General features: G+C 37.2%; 1 non-coding gene across 1 annotated transcript; it reads left to right on the top strand.

Annotated features, from left to right (window-relative positions):
- Positions 1-1,102: 1,102 nt before the first annotated feature.
- Positions 1,103-1,212, top strand: LOC132651702 (U6 spliceosomal RNA). The gene has a single exon (XR_009589284.1). It is a non-coding gene; the product is annotated as a U6 spliceosomal RNA (small nuclear RNA).
- Positions 1,213-7,739: the final 6,527 nt, after the last annotated feature.

The following is a 7,739-nucleotide window of genomic DNA, read 5'->3' as shown; positions in this document are numbered from 1 at the left end:
AAATTACAAAGAGGATGGATATAGGAAGAAGAAGAATATAGGGAACAAGTTAGGAGCCTGCCACAGAGGGCCTCTGAAAGACTCTGCCCTGTAGACTACCAAAGCAGATGCTGAGACTTATGGACAATTTCTGGGCAGAGTACATGAAATCTAATGAAAGAAGTGGGAAATAGTAAGATCTGGAGAGGACAGGAGCTCGACAAGTAGAGCAAAAGATCCAAAAACTCTGAGCACAGTGGTCTTTCTTGAGACTCATACTTCAACCAAGTACCATGCATGGAGATAACCTAGAACCTCTACACAGATGTAGCCCATGACAGTTCAGTGTCCATGTGGGTTCCATAGTAATGGAACAGGGACCACCTATGACATGAACTGATTAGCCTGCTCTTTGATCACCTCACCCTGATTGGGGAGCAGCCTTACCAGGCAACAGTGAAAGAGAATACAGCCACCCCTGATGATATCTGAAAGACTAGGATCAAAAGGAAGAAGATGAAGACCTCCCCTATCAGTGGACTTGGGTAGGAGCATGCATGGAGAAGGGGAGGGAAGGTAAAATTGTGAGGGGATAGTGTTTTATGGGGGAATACAAAGTGAATAAAGTGTAATTAATAAAAACTAAAATAAAAACTATTGAAACATGTATTTCCTTTTGGATTTATATTATAGGAGGGCGTGCTTTGAGGTTGATATGCCAATGAAAGTGAACAGACTTAATGGAATCTCTGTCACTTTACATCTTTGTTTCTGTTGGTCTCAGTCTCTATTTCTGAATTTGTCTCTCTAGCTCTCTCTTTGTCTCTTTCAGTCTCTCTCTTTCTGCCTCCAGCTTGTGGTTCAGTATGAAAAGTTCTCAGTTTGTGTGAAGGACTACAACAACATTACTGCTGCTAATATGACATCATGTATGCTCTCCTAAAAATATAAGCAATGTCCCAATTAAATGATTTTTGTTTAAATATTTGCCTTGACCAGGGAGCATTTTCACAGAAAATTATTCACTGACTGTGCATTTAACAAATAATAATAGAATCTGTCATAATGTGAAACTCACAAGTGAAGGACATGTGAATTATTAATGATCATTTAAAAGAATTATGTGATGTTCGCTTTGGCAGCACATATACTAAAATTGGAACGATGCTGAGAAGATTATCATGGCCCTTGCACAAGGATGACATGCAAATTCCTGTAGCATTCCATATTTTTTGGAGAAATTAAAGAAAACACAAATATTGGAAATTGAGAAGAGAAAGAACTTAGGGAAGAAAACAGGAACTACAGAGGTAAGCATGACCAATAGACTATATGAGATGGAAACAAGAAACTCAGTTGTGGAAGATACAATGGAAGAAAATAGTGTATTTGTCAAAGAAATGTTAAATCTAAAAAATTCCTGCAACAGACCATCCAAGAAACTCAAGACAGAATAAAAAGACAAAACATAAGAAAAATTAGAATAGAGAAAAATTATAGGCGATTTTCTCCTCCAAGGCCCAGAAAGTATTTTTAAAAAAATGAAGATAATTTCCCCAACTTGAAGGAGAGGCCAATAAGAATAGAAAAGATCTACAGAATACCAAAAAATTAGTCCAGAAATAAAAATCTTCCCATCACATAGTAATCAAAACATCAAGTATACAGAAAAAAAGAAAAAAAATACTAAAAGTTGTAAGGGAAAAAGGCCAAGTAACATCTAATGGAAAACCCATCAGAATCACACCTGATTTCTTAGCAGAGATGTTGAAAGCCAGATGAATATCATGCAGGCCCTAAGAGAATGCAGACATCAGCCAGGATACTATACCCAGCAAAACTCTCAGTCCTCATAGACAGAGAAAACAAGATATTCAAGGACAAAAGCAAATTTCAACAATACCTACACACAAATCCAATATTACAGAAGACACTAATAGAAAAAATTCAACCCAAGAAAACTAGCTACTTTCAAGAAAACACAGGAAAGAATTAACTTCACTACAGTAAAACAAAAGCAACCAAGCACAAAACCTTAATACCACAGCCAACATCAAACTCAAAGGACCTAATATGCAATGGTCATTGATCTCTCTCAATATCAGTGAACTCAATTCTCCAATTAAAAAATACAGACTAATAGAATGGATGCTTAAACAAGACCCAGCAGTCTGTTGCATGCAAGAAACACACCTAAGTCACAAAGATAGATATTACCTGAGGGTAAAGTCATGGAAGGCTGCTCTCCAAGGAAATGGACCCAAGAGACAAGTAGGACTAGCCATTCCAATATCTGATAAAATAGTCTTTTAACCAAATTTAATAAAAAGAGATGTGCAAGGACACTTCATACTCATCAAGAGAAAATTCCACCAGGAAGATATCACAATCCTGAACAAATACAAGGGCACCCACATATGTAAAACAAACATTGATAAAACTTAAACAGCACATAGTTACCCACACATTAATAGTGGGAGACTTCAACACCCCATTCTCATCAAGTACAGGTCAACAAAACAGAAATTAAACAAAGAAAATATGTCTTTGACAAAGATCATGGATCAAATGGACCTAGCAGGTATTTACAGAACTTTACACCCAAACACAAAAGAATTTAACTTCCTATCAGCACCTCATGGAACCGTCTCCAAAATAGACCATATGTTTGGCCACAAAGCAAGCCTCAGCAGATACAAGAAGACTGAAATATTCCCTTGATCTTCTCTGATCACCATGGAATAAACCTTCACATCAACAGAAATAGCAAAAAGTCTAACACTTGGAAAATGAACAACTTGCTACTAAATGACAGCTGGGTCAGGGAAGATATAAAGAAAGAAATTAAAATCTTCTTAGAATTCAATGAAAATGGAGGCACAACATACCCAAACTTATGGATACAATGAAAGCAGTACTAAGAGGAAAGTTCATAGCACTAAGTACCTTCAAAAATAAATTCAAGACACCTCATTCTAGAAAATTAATGGCTCACCAAAATACCCTAGGGGAAAAAAAAAGCAGACACACCAAAAAAGAGTAGACAGCTGGAAATTACAAAACTCAGGGCTGAAATCAATCTGTTACAGAAAAATAAAACAATTCAAAGAATCAATAAAACCAAGAGCTGATTCTTTGAAAAGAATGAAGAAGATAGACAAACCCTTAGCCAAACTAAGTAAAAGGCAGAGACACCATCCAAATCAACAAAATCAGAAATTAAAAGGGGGACAAAACTACAGACACTGAGGAAATTCAAACAATCATTAGGACTTCCTTCAAAAGTCTATATGCCACAAAATCTGAAAATCTAAATGAAATGGGCAATTTCCTTGATCATTCCACTTACCAAAGCTGAATCAAGACCAGGTAAATCAATTAAATATTCCTATATCCCCTATGGAAATAGATGTGGTCATTGAAAGACTTCCATTGAAAAAAAGCCCAGGACCATATGGTTTCAACACAGAATGTTACCGGATTTTCAAAGAAGAGCTAACTCCAATTCTCTTCAAACTATTCCACAAAATAGAAACAGAAGGAACACTACCAAATTCAGTCTAGGAATCCACAGTCACCTTGGTGCCTAAACCTCACAAAGACCCAACAAAGAAAGAGATCCAAAAATATTCAACAAAATACTTCCAAACCAAACCAAGAACACATGAAAGTTATCATCCCCTGTGATCAAGTAGGCTTCTTCCCAGGTATGCAGGGGTGGCTCAATTTATGGAAATCCATCAATGTGATCTACCATATTAACAAACTGAAAGAGAAACACATTGATAATCTCCTTTGATGCTGAAAAAGCATTTGAGAAAATATAATATCCATTCATGTTTAAAGTATTGGAGAGATGAGTGATACAATGCATATATCTAAATATAATAAAGGCAATATATAGCAAGCCTATTGCCAACATCAAACTCATGAGAAAAACTGAAAGTGATCCCACTAAACTCAGGAACAATGCAAGGCTGCCCACTGTCTCCATATCTCTTCAACAAAGTTCAGGAATTAAAAAAATAATAATAATAATAGAGGAGTTGAAGAGGATACAAATCGGAAAGGAAAAATCAAAGTATAGCTATTTGCAGATGAGATGGTAGTATACCCAAGTGACACCCAAAATTCTACCAGGGCAGTCTTATAGATGATAAACTCTTTCAGCAAAGTGGTAGGATACAAAATTAAATAAATATGTCAGTAGCCCTTCTGCATTAAATAAATAAATAAATAAATAAACAAACAAACCTGGCTGAGAAAGAAATTAGGGGGAAGAAAAACACCCTTCAAAATAGCCAAAAGAAAAGACAAAACGTACCTTGGCGTAACCCTAGCCAAGCAAGTCAAAGATTTCTATCTAAAAAATTTCAAGTCTCTAAGAAAAAATTGGTAGAAGATATTAGAAGATGGAAAAATCTCCCGTAGTCATGGCTTGATAGGATTAACATACTAAAAATGGGCATCTTACCAAAGCCAATCTACAGATTCAATGCAGTTCCCTTTAAATTACCAACAAAATTTTTTACAAAAAAAAATTGAAGGAAAAATTCTAAACTTCGTAAGGAAAAACAAGAAACCCAGAATTGCTAAAAAAAAACCCTCTACAATAAAAGATCTTCTAGAAGAATCATCATCCCTGATCTCAAACTGTACTGTAGAGTAGAAATAATAAAAACGGATTGGTACTGGCCTAGAAAAGGAATGGTGGATCAATGGAACCAAATAGAAGGCCCAGAAATAAACAAACACACTTATGGACACCTGAGTTTTGATAAAGATGCCAAACCTATACAATGGAAACAACATGGCATCTTCAGCAAATGGTGTTGGTCTAACTGGATGTCACCATGTAGAAAGATGCAACTAGTATCATACTTACCACCCGGTACAAAAGTAAAGTCCAAGTGGATTAAAGACCTCAACATAAAACCTGACACATTAAATCAGGTAGAAGAAGAAGTGGGGAAGAGCCTTGAACTCATTGGCACAGGAGACCACTTCCTGAAGAGAGCACCAACAATCAATTAATGGGACCTCATGAAACTTTTCTAAAAGTTCTGTAAAACAGTCATCAAAACTAAACAAATGCTTACAGATTGGCAAAGAATCTTCACCAAGCCTCTAAGTGACAGAGGACTATAACCCAGTATATATAAAGAACTAAAGAAGTTGAAAAGAAACAAATCAAGTATTCCAATTAAAAATGGGGAACAGAGCTAAACAGAGAATTATTGATAGAGGAATATCAAATGGCAGAGAAACACTTAAAGAAATGCTTAACGTCATTCACCATCAGGGAAAAGCAAATCAAAACTACCCCGAGATTTCATCTTACACCCATCAGATTGGCCAACAGGAAACCCTAAAGTGACAACACATGCTGGAGAGGGTGTGGAGAAAGGGGAACCTTCCTTCACTGCTGGTGGGAATATAAACTTGTACAACCACTCTGAAAATCAATATGGTGCTTTCTCAGGCAACTAGGAATAGCACTTCCTCAAGTTCCAGTTTTACCACTCCTAGGCATATATCCAAAAGAGACTCAAATACATAATAAGGACATTTGCCCAACCATGTTTGTAGCAGCTTTATTTGTAAAAGCTAAAACCTGGAAACAACCCATATGCTCCCCCAACTGAAGAATGGATACAGAAATTGTGGAACATCTACACAATGTAATAATACTCAGCAATAAAAAACAAGGAAATCATGAAATTTGAAGGTAAATGTGGGAACTGGAAGTGAGCTATACCAGAAGCAGAAAGACGCAGTTGGTAAATATTCACTCATGTAGACACATAGAATAAACCTACTGCAAACGGTACACCTAAAGAAAGTAATCAAGAAGGAGGACTCTGGCTAAAATGCTCAATCCCCGTCCCAAAGGCAAAGAGGATGGATATCCAAAGAAGGAGAAAATTTGGAACAATTTAGGAGCCAGCCACAGAAAGCTTCTGAAAGGCTCTGCTCTGCAGACTATCAAAGCAGATGCTGGGACTTATGGATAAATGTTGGGCAAATTGCATGGAATCTAATGAAAAAAGTGGGAAATAGTAAGATCTGTAGGGGAGAGGATTTCCACAAGGAAAGCAACAGAACCAAAAAATCTGAGCACAGGGGTCTTTCCTGAGACTCAAACTCCAACGAAGTACCATGCATGGAGATAACCTAGAACCTCTGCACAAATGTAGCCCATGGATGTAGAGTGTCCAAGGGAGTTCCATAGTAATAGGAACAGGGACTGCCCTTGACACGAACTGATTGAACTGCTTTTTGAAAACCATACCCTGATTGAAGAGCAGCCTTAACAGGCCACAGAGGAAGACAATGCAGCCACTCCTAATGAGATCTGATGGACAAGGATAGAAGTAAGTAGAGGAAGACTTCCCCCATCCGTGGACTTGCGGAGGTGCATGCGTGGACAAGGGGGGATGAATGTTGTGTTTGGGAGGGAAGAAGAAGTGGTTTATTTGGGGATACAACCTGAATAAAGTATAATTAATGAAATATAAAATAAAAATATTAAAAAAATATAATTCCTTTTGGTGTTGTATTATAGGAGAATGTGCTTTGAGGTTGACATGCCAATAAAAGTAACCAGACAGAATGGAGTCTCGGTGTATTGGTGTCTTTAAATTTATATCTTTGTGTCTTCTGGTCTCAGTCTTAATATTTCCGAATCTGTTTCTCTAGCTTTTTCTCTTTCTTGCTCTCTATGTAACCGTCTCTCTGTCTGCTGCTTATGGGTCAGTATGAAAGGCTCTGACTACTACAAGAAGATGACTTCTTGCCAGTGTGACATCCTACACAGTCTCTAAATTTAAATGCAAGGTCCCAATTAAACACTTTTTGTTTAAAGAGTTGCTTTGGTCAGAGAGCATTCTCACAGTCACTAATTCCCTGAGTGTGGACATACATGTGTATTTAACAAATAATAATGGAATCTATGATAATGTGAATGTCACATGTCAAGGACTAGTGACTTGATTAAAGACCACTTGAAATAAATATGTGACTCTTTTCCTGAACTAAGAGTAATGGACACAGGAACTGTCATCTCTGGTTTGTGTGCTTTCAGCTGGGAAGATTAAGGCATGTAGGGCTGCTCAGCCTTTCTATCATGCTAGTTGTCTTCTTGGCCCTTTTAATAATTGGCTCATGAAACTCTTACTGGCTTTCACCTGTTTTATGACATCATTCTCCCTCTCAGCCAGTCATCATCTGAGAATCTGGATGTTTCAATGGAGATGAGTAATGAAACTTTCCTTTCTGCCAGTATATCTGATCCTGTGCAAAAGTGACTGTTTCTTTGAAACCCAACATGCCTTTATCTCTTGCGTTTATTCAGATCACATACCTTTACTCCTGTTTACCTCTGTGACAATGTCATGTAAGAAATTAAACTTTATTGTTCATTGAATTGGACAGCTTCATAAGTAGTGAAGCTTCAAAGTGATGTGGGATTAAGGGGAATGTACTTATTGACAAGGTGAATTCCTACTATTGTCTTGGATCTGAAATATCCTAGGTTGTGATTTTGAACTGAGCATCTACTGCTGTACTCACTAAATGTATCTTCACATTCTTATCGATATAATAGGCATTCTGGGCCTAGGTTTACCTGGGGTATTGATTCTTTAAGAGCAGGGAAAAGAGTCCTGTGACTAGTTTGGCTGAAACAGAGAAATATCTGTCACTTTAAAAGGAAAACTGAGGGGCAATAAACTATTTGATAGCTGGTGCTACTTCACACT

The sequence above is a fragment of the Meriones unguiculatus genome (assembly GCF_030254825.1).
Source record: "Meriones unguiculatus strain TT.TT164.6M chromosome Y unlocalized genomic scaffold, Bangor_MerUng_6.1 ChrY_unordered_Scaffold_23, whole genome shotgun sequence".
NCBI classification, from domain to species: domain Eukaryota; kingdom Metazoa; phylum Chordata; class Mammalia; order Rodentia; family Muridae; genus Meriones; species Meriones unguiculatus.
This window is presented reverse-complemented; position numbering and strand designations above follow the sequence as displayed.